The sequence below is a fragment of the Rhincodon typus genome, chromosome 21, assembly GCF_021869965.1.
Source record: "Rhincodon typus isolate 14 chromosome 21, sRhiTyp1.1, whole genome shotgun sequence".
Classification (NCBI taxonomy): domain Eukaryota; kingdom Metazoa; phylum Chordata; class Chondrichthyes; order Orectolobiformes; family Rhincodontidae; genus Rhincodon; species Rhincodon typus.
Genome location: NC_063352.1, coordinates 36,107,102 through 36,120,879, shown reverse-complemented (window position 1 = coordinate 36,120,879; position 13,778 = coordinate 36,107,102). Strand labels below are relative to the sequence as shown.

The 13,778-nt window shown below is 42.7% G+C and overlaps 1 protein-coding gene across 3 annotated transcripts in view; it reads right to left on the bottom strand.

The window, feature by feature from the left end:
* coro7 (coronin 7) overlaps window positions 1–13,778 on the bottom strand; it is a 137,533-nt gene that overhangs the window by 44,261 nt on the left and 79,494 nt on the right. The window lies entirely within an intron of this gene.

The following is a 13,778-nucleotide window of genomic DNA, read 5'->3' as shown; positions in this document are numbered from 1 at the left end:
CCAGAATTGAATGCTGCATTCCAAAAGTGGTCTAACTAATTTCCTGTGCAGCCACTATATGATCTCTCAACTCCCATAACCAATGCACTGATCAATAAAGGCAAGCATACCAAACATTGCCTTCACTATCCTGTCTACCTGCGACTCCATTTTCAAGGAACTATGAACCCGCACCCAAGGTCTCTTTGTTTGACAACGTTCCCCAGGACCTTACCATTAAGTGTATAAGCCCTGCCCTGATTTGTCCTACCAAAATGCAACACTTCACATTTATTTAAATTAAACTCCATCTATCGCTCCTTGGCTCATCAGCCCATCTGATCAAGGTCCCGTTGTACTCCGAGATAATCATTTTCACTGTCCACTACACCACCAATTTTGGTGTCATCTGCAAACTTACTAACGATACCTCCTATATTCACATCCGAATCATTTATATAAATGATGGAAAGCAGTGGAACCAGCACTGATCCTTGTGCCACAGCACTGGTCACAGGCTTCCAGTCGAAAAACAACCTTCCACAACCACCCTCTGTCTCCTACTTTCCAGCCAATTTGGACAGCAATAATTCAAGGTGGCTCACCACCACCTTCTCAAGAGAAATAAGGGATGAGCATCAAATGTCGGCTTTAATAACTGTGCCCACATTCCAAGAATAAAAAATGGAAGCACAAGTACAGAGAGGTATGAAACAATTATGATGGGCATAGACATGTAGGTAAATGTGGCATCATCAAACTTTGGATCTAAACAGAATAGAACAGGGCACTTTCTAAACAGTGAAAATCTGGAAACCATGGCAATCAAATGGATTTTTAAGTTGATATACGTGAAACATGAAAATGTCATAATCGGGTACTGAACATGGAAGAGGTGGGCTCAGTGGAGAATTACAGAAGGTGGAAGAATGGCGAGGGGGTGAAAAATAAATAGTCATAGAGCACGTGAAGGTGTAGAATAAAGGAGGAGAGAGGGAGGAGGGGATGGAAGAGCGAGAGAGAGGTAACTGCGATGATTAGGATCTAGCTCCAGCCTATGAGGCCTTCATGACTCTAAAACAAATATTGGTCCTGGCTGACAGCCACGTTCTGTGGGACTGGGCTAAAAGTTAGCCTGCACAGAGGTTGTGGGATATCAGTCAAAGCAAATGAGATTTACATGTTGCCAGCAGCAGGACTGAAAGGGTAATGGTGAACCACAGAGAGCGACAAAGTCCAGGCTAGTTGGCCATTGTTTCACACTTAACTTTTTACACTGAAGAGTTAACTAGCCTCAGTGTGAGTGGCAGCATGTGGAGTGGAGGGGCAACAGTATGAGAAAAGTAGAAATGTTGATGGGGAGGGATCGCAAATGTATAAGGAAGGACAGCTGTTTAGGAGAAAGGCCGGAGGTGAAGTACAGTCAGGGAAGGGCAAAGTTGTGGAAGAGGGATTGGAGTGCCTGTTGGTGTTCATTACAGTGTGATAACCTCTGCAGGGAAGCTAGCCCTAGACCACAGTCTGCCTTTCACAGTCAAACAATCCATCACCACTCAGCATATGACTTATCTGTAGAAAGGCAACATGGGGATAAAATACAGACTGTCAGTATGTCAGGAGGGATAAAACCCCAGAAAAAAAAAATCTAAGCAAGGGACCAAAATTGAGGGAGTTAAAGATTTACTGGTGCTGAAAAGCACCAAGTGTGATCATAGAGATTGGACTGTTTCACTCCTCTCCAATTCTGACACAATGCTGTCACTGAGCACCTTGTCCCCAGAAGATGTTGCCTAACTGAAGAACAATGAATTAGAAAATGGGGTGAAAATGAACAATGAATTGGAAAATGAAAGATCACTGATCTAAAGTATTAACTCTGGTTTTCTCCATAGATGCTGCCTGACCTGATGCATTTTTTTTTCTGGCTCTTATTTGTTCTTGTATCAGATTTCCAGCATTCACAACATTTTGCTTTTGTGGCAATATGTTCTTGGCAGACTGTCAGTTTGATGGAATAAAACTTTCTGATTTTCACTCTCCACACAATAGCAAATGCTTCAGTGAGACAGAAACAAAAAATAAACCCTCAACTCTCAGACCGGACACAAAATGCATCTCAACCTCACCCACGAGACACAGTGCAGTTGGCAAGCATCAGCTGCCTTATTCGGGTAACTGTTTCGCTCAAATTGTGCATAAAGCCAAAACAACTCTTAAAATATGTGGGCGAAAACTTGGCAAGGGTTTTGGAATTTTTAAGACATGAGATTGCCCTGTCAGAGTTCATGCAAGGAACACTGCACATCCTCCTCTTCAATCCCAGTACAATGGCAAGTAAATTCAAACCATAGCACAATGCACTCACAGGAGTCTCTGTGACATACCAGTTGCAGTGCTGAACCTGAGGATTCACCTAATCAGTAGGGACATAGATATCTAATGGGATAATTGATCTGCAGGATCCTGAAGTCAACAGTAAAGTAACGTTACGAGGATGCATGCTTTCGGTACACAAGTTTGGAAGCTGTCTACTTCTGTGTCCCAAAAGCATAGAATTACTGAGACAGAAAGTTTTCCAAGTGAATGCAGGCAAGGGCCATTGTGCTGCCCATCTACCACTCCATCAAACTGTAAGGGACTTTGCCTTATACAAGCAAAAATTATCAGCATATCCAAACAAAGTTCAGCTCCCACCGTGCATGGCTCCTGTAGCCAGTGAACACCACTGCTTTGCTCTGAACTCGAGTTTGCGGGTGACACAAAGCCTGTGACCACCTAAACCCCTTCCACCCATGATGATCAAATTGGGACTCCAGCCCCATGCCCTACTGTTCAGAATGAAGATTTTCTGCCCAAACGTGATCGTTATGCATTAGCTCAAGCAACCTCTGATTTGGACTGTAGGTTGGCCAGCATCATCAGAGACTATACCAAATTATAGCTACATGGCATATTTAACAAAGTAAAATGCCCCAACTGTCTAACAGTAGTGGTTATCAAAAAAAAAAATCCGACATCAAACTACATCTGAACATCCTAGGATAGGTGACCAAAACCTTGGTCAAAGCCGAAAGAACTGCGGCTGCTGCAAATCAGGAACAAAAACAAAGTTGCTGGAAAAGCTCAGCAGGTCTGGCAGATTCTGTCAAGGAGAAAACAGAGTTAACCTTTCGAGTCCGGTGACCCTTCCTCTGAGGAAACAGTCATTGGACCCAAAACGTTAACTCTGTTTTCTCCTTCACAGATGCTGCCAGACCTGCTGAGCTTGGTCAAAGCGATAGCTTTTAGCAAGTATCTTAAAGAAGGACATTGAAGCAAAGAGGTTTAGGGAAGGATTTGCAGAGCTTAGGGAAGGCACAGTTGCCAATGGTGAGCTGATCAAAATCAGGTACAGACACAGGACAGAACTGGAGGTGTGCAGAGAGGTTGAGGTTGTAGAGGAAGTAGAGGTAGGATTGGTCCCAAGGTAGCTCCTGGAAAAGTACCTGCTTTCTCACAAGAAAGGCCTTTCCAAGTAATTGTCTGTGGAAAGCCAAGATTAGTTCCCACCAATCAAGTCATTGCAAGACAATTCCTAACTCTCACGAAGGGAGTCTGGTGCCTCCCAAGGAGCCCTGACGCAATTTTGTTGACAAGAGGGCTCACTCTAAGATAGTCTGACTATTAAGCAGCAAGATAGTTTCGATGGTGTGCATTATCAGAACAGATTCAGCAAGCTGAAGGAGCAAATCCTGGTTCCATATCAGCAATTTTGTTAAATTCTGATTGAAGCACATTTCTTGACAACATGGTTATGGTATAATACAATTGGACTGTATTTTTGGCCTATAGCAAAACCTTCTGAGATGCTGTTTTGATGATCAGTGCCAGTAGCCACTTATAATTAACAATGAAAGAACCAGTACTTTGTTACGTGCAAGGGAATTTTAATTTGTACTTTTAGTATCAAAACCAGGGACCATACTTTTAATAGTCTCTCAGATGTCATGGCCCCATTCAATTTTCCCAAAATTACAGGATTACTCGGACTATAGTTGCACAATGTCATTATGGAGCTCCACCCTGCAGTTTATATGACCCGATTCCATGCCACTAATTTTTAGGTTATACCAGGAGGTTGTATAATGTGAATAGGGCCTGTGCCAAATATTCCAGGGGTAAACAAGTTGACTGGCAATGGCCCCTCTGATTCAAACATCAAAAATTCCAGGACTGGATTTATGGATCTCTTCACAATAGTGGAGTACTATATATAAAAAAGGTCAGAAGAGAGGCGGAGCTTTTTGAACTACACATGGAGTTTTAATTTGCACGTTGAGAGAGAACATTTTTATTGCCAGGTGTTTGTTGAGTTACCCCCGATGGTCCAATGGTTTGAAGCACGGCCCAGAGTCAAGCTAAGCCACAATAAGATTAGAAGGCCCACATTCAGTTAACAACATGTATTACTCTCAGTGTCGCAGGACTAGACAGAGGGAAACCATAAAACAGTCAGTCAGTCACACTGCTAATTCCAATTCATTGCAATTGTGGAGGTCAGGACAACCACCTGATTCAGCTCAATTCTGATGGTTCTCATTCTATGGATTAACAGCCTACCAACAATGTAGCATGTATTTTAGAGTCAGCGATCAATAGGATAATCATGAGTTAGAAATTAATGGGGAGCTGGACAGAACAATCTTAAATTGAAACAATTAGCATCAATATTTTGAGAAAGCAACTGGAGGGGTGGTAGTGGAGGAGGGTTGCTTTCCAAACTGGAGGCCTGTGACCAGTGATGTGCCACAAGGATCAGTGCTAGGTCCACTGCTTTTTGTTATTTACAATGATTTGGATGTGAACATAGGAGGCCTGGTTAGCAAGTTTGCAGATGATATTAAAATTGGTGGTGTAGCGGACAGCAAAGAAGGTTACCATAGTGTCCAACGGGACCTCGATCAGATGGGCCAATGGGCTGAGAAGTGGCACATGAAGTTTAATTTAGATAAATGTGTGGTGCTGCATTTTGGGAGGACAAATCAGGGAAGGGCTTATATGCTTAATGATAAGGTCACGGGGAGTGTTGCTGAACAAACAGACCTTAGAGTGCAGGTTCATAGTTCCTTGAAAGTGGAGTCGCAGGTAGACAGGATAGTGAAAGCAGTGTTTGGTATGCTTGCCTTTATTGGTCAATGCATTGAGTATAGGAGTTGGGAAGTCATTTTGCAGCTGTACAGGACATTGGTCAGACCACTTTTGGAATACTGCATTCAAGTCTGGTCTCCCTGCTATTGAAAGGCTGTTGTGAAACTTGAAAGGGTTCAGAGAAGATTTACAAGGATTTTGCCAGGGTTGGGTGGGCTTGAGCTATAGGGAGAGACTTAATAGGCTGGAGTTATTTTCCCTGGACAGTTGGAGGTTGAGGGGTGACCTTACAGAGGTTTATAAACTCATGAGGGGCACACATAGGGTAAATAGACATGGTCTTTTCCCTAGAGTAGGGGAGTCCAGAACTAGAGGGCATAGGCTTAAGATGAGAGGGGAAAGATTTAAAAAGGACCTAAGGGGTAACTTTTCCACGCAGAGGGTGCTGTATGTATGGAACAAATTGCCAGAGGAAGTGGAGGAGACTGGTACAATTACAACATTTAAAAGGCATCTGGATAGGTATATGAATAGGAAGCATTTACAGGGATATCAGCCAAACGTTGGCAAGTGGGACCAGATTAGTTTAGGATTTCTGGTCGGCATGGATGAGTTTGATCGAAGGGTCTGTTTCCATGCTGTACAGCTCTATAACTCTGAGTCATGGAGAGAAACTTCACAGGGTTGCCTGTTTTAATTATAACGTACATTTAGAGAGAGTATTTACAAAGTCCTTGCACAACTTTACATTTGAATTACTTTACTTTCACATGAGAGAATCAAAGTTTGTTTACTGTTATTGGTGTGTTCGTTTTTTTCGCTCTATTTCAGAAACTGAGACTGAAAAATTCCAAATATAGAAAAATGGAACTGTCATTAGCAGAATTGAAAACTGTAACAATGTTAACATTAAAGACTTTATGACTATTGCTGTCAGCTCCTCTTCCTAGTCTGCTTCAACCTTATGCTCCTTAAGATGCCTTTAACATGGTAAAATGTTTCAAGGTACTTCATGTGACCATTATCAAACAAATTCAACATCAAGCCATATAAATTACTAGGAAGGCAGATGGCCTAAAGCTTCATCAAAGAGTTATGTTTTAAGCAGTGTCTTAAGTTGGAAAAGTGAGATAGAGGAGTCTGGGGTACTAATTCCAAACCCTAGAGCCTAGGCACCTGGAAGCACAGAGAGCAATGGTAGGGCAATTAAAAATGAACAGAGATATCTCAGAAGATTGCGGGTCTGGAGAAAATTACAGAGAAAGGGAGGGGTAAGGCCATGGAGTGACTTGGTGCAGTGAGTACACTTGGATACCTTAATGGTGCCTGTCAGTTAGCAAGGTGCAGTCAGCAAAACATGGTTATCAACCAACAGCACAAGTGTGGATGAATCGGTTTCCTTATGTCAAAAGTGCTGACTCCCACACCACTTTAACAATATGAAAGCGAAGCTTGAAGGCAAGAGTAATTTTACTGCTCTTGTTAATAGAGTCACTGGGCAAACACTCCAGATACAGAAGTGCTGCCAAACAGGGCTGAATTTATCAAATGTTACTTCATTCAATAGTTGACAAAAAAAAACATGTTACAGATACCAGCTGATTAACGGCATGTAGATTTTTTTCCCTTCCCACTCACCGAATTCCCCCATCTTCTGGCAGTGTCCAGAATTTCACTCTTCACACGTTAATGATAAGTATTTAACAGTCGGAAGGGATCACGAACAAACTCCAATTCTGCCCTCAGTATCTCTCATACCCACTGTTTCTGTTCTGGGGTGGGGCATGAGACCAATCACAGCTGCCTGGTTGACAGGAAACCTCAGACCTCAGGCTCTTATCCAGCCCCCTTGAGTTGTTGGTGTTAACCTCTGCATGAGGTGGTGATTTGAGCAAGATCAAACACAGTTTCCTTCAGGAAATGTCCTCTGGTGGGGTCTGGGAACAGCTGTGTGTCTATGAGCAAACCTTGGAAGAGAGCATTCAATCAACTCTGCATCCATCTCCTGGGTCCGATTACCAAAGCACACAAAAACATTCCCACCACACTCAATTCTGGCCTCTCACAGGTTACACGACCCCCTCAACGATCCCCACTGTGTGCTGGACAGCTGTGAATGAGCTGTGCTCCCTGCACAGGGCAGTATTCAGGCAAAATACTTTCTCACAGAACTCGCTCACTATCTGGCCTGTGACAGCCTGTCAGAACTGGGCTATCACTGCCACTGGGCTGATATATTGAATTAGCCCAGCCTCTAAGCTATGTAAAGCAAGCATGACTACGTAAACTGAGAATCTTCACTGAGGTGAGTACTTTCAAACTCACAATTTGTTCACACACTGAGCTGTTCTGAGAGAGAGAGGATAATCCTAGCTGCATTGGGCTGTAACCAGGATTTCCCAATTTTTTTTTCTTTATTCATTCACAGGAGGAGGGCATCGCTGGCAGCATTTATTACCCCTAATTGTCCAGAGGGCAGTTAAGAGTCAACCACATTGCTGTGGGTCTGGAGTCATTTGTAGGCCAGACCAGGTAAGGATGGCAATTTCCTTCCCTAAAGGACATTAGTGAACCAGATGGGTTTTTCTGACAATTGAAAGAGGAATCTAATAATGACTGTGAATCCAAATTCCAGATATTTATTGAATTCAAATTCCACCATCTGCCACGGTCGGATTCGAATCCGGGTCCCCAGAACGTTATCTGAGTCGCTGAACTAACAGTCCAGTGATAATACCACTAGGCCATCGCCTCCCCCATAATTCACCTTTTGGCTGAGTAATTTCACTTTTCTCACCAGGTAAGAGGAGGTCAATAGTGGATCAATGATGGGTACCAGCAAGTTGAATAACATGATGTCAGATTTTTCTTGCCGAATGAGAATCCAGCAGAAACATTATGGCATTATAGGATAACACAATCACCTCGGAGCCAGAAGGCTGAGGGCTCAAGTCCTACCCCAGAACCTTCGTGTAATCCAGGTGAACAAAACGAGCACAGTACTGAGGGAGTGCCATACTGTCAGAGGGACAGTACTGATGCAGCACTTCACTATCAGAGGTTAGATGAGTTAGATACAAACCTTTTAAATCTTTGTGAGCATTAAAAGATCCCACAGCTGCCACCCAAAAGGACAGGAGTGTTGTCACTATGTCTTAGCTAATATTTACCCATCAAACATCATTAAAAATTATCTAATCATTATCACTTGCTGTTTATGAGCTTTGTATGTCTCATTTGTTACACTACAACAATGACTGCACTTGAAAAGATGTATCATTGACAGTGAAGCATTTTGGGACATCCTAAAGTTGTAAAAGGAGCTTTATTCCCAGCCTGTATGTAATGATTTCCATCTCAGAGTTTGCTGTTCAAATGAGAATAAAAGACAGACTCCCTCAATAGTACAGTTTGAACTACACAAAAAATCACTTAGTCACCTACTGCACTGGGAAAGACATTAGTCAGAACTGTACAGACTCCCTGACATGTCAGGCTGCGTTAATAGGCGATCCAGCTCACAGATTCACTCAGTGGCAATCACTCTCAATACCACACTTCTTTAAAAGGAGGGAACTGCATCTCTTGAACTTCAGTCATCAGCAAATACACTAAAACAAAGTCAGAAATCAAACAGCCAGACAGAATTAGATCATTTATAAAAGCAGGAGGGTTGAGAAGTAGTATATTGGCTACCTTCCAAATACGATTGAATAATGAGGGGGAGTTTGGCAACTTAAGAACTATTAGATCAGCATTTCATAAGTACAGACAGACTGCTGTTTGGGTATGCATTGTGTGCATCTTACAGCAATGACAGGATAAATCAGTACTGGAACCAGGAACTGGTACCATTTATGTGCTATACATTCACTGTACATGGGCAAAGTCTATACACTGCAACATTGTCAAAATTTTGCTTTGTATTTGTAAACAACAGTGTCAATAGGAAAAGTGTCATCTACATCACAATACACCTGTCTATAGCCAAAGTGTCACCTGTGTAACTATGCTGTCTTTCTGTACTAAAGCTCTTCACTATTCTTGCATGTGATAGAGAAGCTGCTATTTTTATGGCACCATACATCATGCTGCATGTTCTGAACTTCAGTTATTATCAATTATTTTGAAACTGTAATGCAGGCAAATGATACACATGGAACGAAACGTGTAGTGACATTATCTATACAGAGTGTCACAGTGTTATTGGCTATTGACGAGTATGTACTCGGTATCTCATATGGTCAAGACAGAACAGAGCTTCCACAGGGACAACAATAGCATCGTATGGACATACAATGTAAACAGATTGGCCCGTACACAAAGATTAACCTGATGTGTGTGTTGTGCTTTGGACAGATGGAGCTGTTAATTTGAAGTCTCAGAGAAATAGTCACACTCTCTAATACTCAAATTAGTGAAGAAATTAGTGTATGATTACCAGATCTAGAATTAGACACAAGCAATAGACTCTCATTCATATTGTAATGTCTCATCTCATTCATTGAACCTGCACAAAACTTGGGAATAAAGAAAGATTCATTCATCCCAACTCAATCACCACCACTACAGCTAAATGTTCCAGACCAACAACCTGTTATAGGGGGTGAGATGAATGGATATAAAAGGGTTATAGTGTCTTATTATTTTACATTAGTGTCCATGATCAGGATGTAGGTCCTACCCTAAGCCAGCCTGGAGCTACATACTTAATACAATCCTAATTCCCAAATATTATACAGAGGCCTGCTCCTTTATGTAATATTTCTTTTTCCAGCTTATTCAAACTACGTTAATAAAACATTGCAATTATAACACAGAAACAGGCCATTCAGCCACCCAGCTCATGCTAGCATTAGTCCTCCTTATAACCAAAAAGTCCTAACCACAACAGTTCAATTCAATTCAACTATCTCTAAAACAGAGTATTTAACGGTGACGCAGTTTCTTTCTGAACCACAGATCCTGGAAGTGAATTCTTCATAACGTTTTTGTAAAATTGATTTTCCTACCCTCTTCTAACTCTCTTACACTCAATCTTACATGTATCATTCCTTGAGTGCTAGAATCAATCTGTTTCTCATTTCCCTGTTCATTGATAATCCCACAATGCTCAACACGTTTTGCAACTTCTCACATACTGAGGCTGTCCATGTCCAAATGCAGCAAGACCTGAACAATATTCAGGCTTGTGCTGACACGTGACAAGTAAGATTCATGTCAGCAACTGCCAGGCAATGAACATCTCCAACAAGCACCAACCGACATTTAGTGGCATTAACATCACTGAATCCTGGGTTCACCACTAATCAATCAGAAATTTAACTGGACTAGCCATATAAATGCTAAAAAAGCAGGTCAAGAATTAGAAGTACAGCGTGTACATCATCTCCTAACTTCCCAAACTCTATCCATCATATAAGGTGGAATATTTCCACTTTCTTGGATCTGTGCAGCTCCAACAACAATCAAGAAGCTTGACACCACAAAGAACAAAGCAGCTCACTTCAGCACCACATTCACAAACATTCGCGCCTTCCATTACCAACCATTGTGGGTGTACCTACACCAAATGGACTTCAGCAGTTCAAGAAGGCAGCTCACCATCACCTTCTCAAGAGCAACTGGAGAAGGGTAATAAATGCTGGCCCAGCCAGTAAGGCCCACATTCCACGATTGAATTAAAAATCCTTTCATTATTTCAAACAGTTCAAACACATTGCTCCATAAGCTGCTCTGTTCTAACACTAACCCTCTTTATAACACTAACCTCCCTCTACATGTGTTCTGGAGCCAACTTCACTTGGCTCAGAACGTACAATACCTTTATCTGTCATGACAAATGTAAAAGATTAATTTACTTCCACTATTATTTCATCATCCTCCCCAACATTTTCACTCTTGCCAATCAGCCTTGTTGCCAGTTCTACTACTGTCATTGAAACACTCAGAGATGGGATTGCACATAGGTTCACAATCATCAGTTTACTGCCTATGAGTAACACAGCAGGTCTCTCAAGGATCGTGACTATTGCAACCGTCAGCTAAACCTGCATCAAAACAACAAACAGACGCTAGTGATTGCCTGAAAGGGTTGGAGCCTCTCCGTACAAATTCAACACTAGTTAAAGCAGCAGTGTGCTGTTCGCAGTCGGGGAGCATAATAGGGCCTCTCCTGGGAGTTGGCCCTTCCTCTTGCATGGCTAAATGAGCAGCTGAACTGGCCAGGATGTGGGGGTGCCAGTGTTGGACTGGCGTGGACAAGGTCAGAAGTCACACGACACCAAGTTATAGCTCAACAGGTTTATGTGAAATCACAAGCTTGCAGAGCGTTGCCCCTTCATCAGTTGAAGTTGACCTGATGAACGGGCAGCGTTCCAAACGCGTGTGATTTCAAATAAACCTGCTGGACTATAACCTGGTGTTGTGTGACTTTTAACTTTCTCAGCAGCATTGATCAGATAGGTATGCCTTCTTATAAAATCTAACAATGGTTCCTTTGAGTTCTTCACATCAGTGGTTAACCAACAGGATGCCCACAGTGGACTGAACATACTTCTTCTGAGATACTCCTGACTCGGAAAGAGTTAAATCCTCCGAAAAGGCAGCAGAGTGAGTGAATCACAGCAAATTAAATACAAGAACAGGGCAAGTCTATTCAGAACCTCAAACTTGTTCTGCCATTTAAGTAGATGACAATTGAGCTGTTGTACCTTTGTCCCATATCCCTTATACCTTTGCACAATAAAAAATACTACTGATCTCAGTCTTGAAATCTCCAATTATCCCTGAGCATCTACAGCATTTTTTAAAGGAGTGGGTTCTAGATTTCAGCACTTATTGTGTGAAAATAATACTTCCTGATTTCACTCCTGATCGGTTTGGATCTGATTTTAAAATTTCTTTGTTACATTAAAAGGAAACAGTTTTCTCCATCTACCTTTTGAACCTCTTAGTCATTATAAAATATTGCAACTGGATCAACCTGCAACCTTATAAAGAAGCTACAACACAGGCATCTACCCGACAATTGCCTAGGTATGTCCTCTATAGAAAACGTGGGACAAATCCAGCCAAGTGCAGCCCTGCCAGTCTACTCTCTTCCATCAGTAAAATGATGGGAGTGTCATCAGCAGTGCTAGAAGGCAACACTTGCTCAGCAATAACCTGGTCAATGATACCCAGGGCGAGTTCTGCCCAGACTATTCCTAACCTTATTTCAAACGTGGACAAAGGAGTTGAATTGCAAGGAGGAGGTGAGAGACAGAGCCCTGGACATTAAGGCCACATTGGAGGGACTGTGGTGTTGAGAAGCCCTGGCAAAACTGGAGTAAATAGGAATCAGGAGGAAAACATCCTACTGGTTGGAATTCATACCTGGCACAGAGGAAATTGACTGTGATTTTTGGAAATCAGTCATCTCAGCTCCAGGACATCTCTGCAGGAGTTTCTCAAGGTGGTGACCTGGGCCTAACCATCTTCAGTTGCTTAATCAATAACCTTTGCACGATAAGGTCAGAATTGGAATGTTCGATGATTGGACAATGTTCAGTACCATGCAGGATATCTCAGATACTGAGGCAGTCCACATCCAAATGCAGCAAGACCTGGATAATATCCAGGCTTGAGCTGACAAGTGGCAAGTAACATTCACGCCACACAAATGCCAGGCAATAATCCCCTCCAATAAGAGAAGAACCTGATCATCGCCCCTTGACATTTAGTAGCTTAACTATCACTGAATTCCACCCCACCCCCACAACTATCAACACCCTAGCTGTTACCATTGACCAGAAACTGAACTGGATTTGCCATACAAATATGGTGGCTAGAAGAGCAGGTTAGAGGCTAGGAATACTTCAGCAAGTAACTCATCTTCTGACTCCCTGCTGTCCATCGTTTACAAAGGCACAAGTTAGGAGTGTTATGGAATGCTCTCCACTTGTCTGGATGAGTGCAGATCCAACAACACTACATCTCATACAGGTATGCCGTTTTGGATACTGTAGCGGAGACGTGTAGCACTGATAGCCACGTTTCAGGTATTATGACTGGTTCTACTGCAAGTTGGGGTATGTCAGGTTCCAAGTGATCAATTGCAGTAGGGGACTCCCCAGTCTGGGGCACAGACAGATGCTTCTGTGGCTGTCAGTAAGACATCAGGATGATGTGTTGCCTCCCTGATGCCAGGGTCAAGCATGTTTCGGAAAGGGTGCAGAATATTCTGGAAGGGGGGGGAGAAAGAGACCAGCAGGTGGTCATTGTGCATGTTGGTACCAATGACATAGGTAGGGCAAGAGATGAGGTTCTGTAGAGGGAATATAGGAATTTAGGCAGGAGGTTAAAAAGTAGGTCCTCGAGGGTAGTAATATCTGGTCTACTATTGGTGCCACTATTCGTGAGTAGGAATAGGAGGATCGAGCAGATGAATGCATGGCTGAGAGGCTGCTGCAGGGTGCAAGGATTCACATTTTTGGATCACTGACATGTCTTAAGGGGTAGAAATAACCTGTATAAGAGGGACAGGTTCCATCTGAATAGGAAGGGGACCAATATCCTTGTAGGGAAACTTGCTAGTGCTACTCAGGAAGCTTTAAACTAGTGTGGTGGTTTGGTTGGGGGGGGTTGGTGGGGTGGGGTGGGGGTGGGGGGGGGGGGGTGGAGGTGGGCCG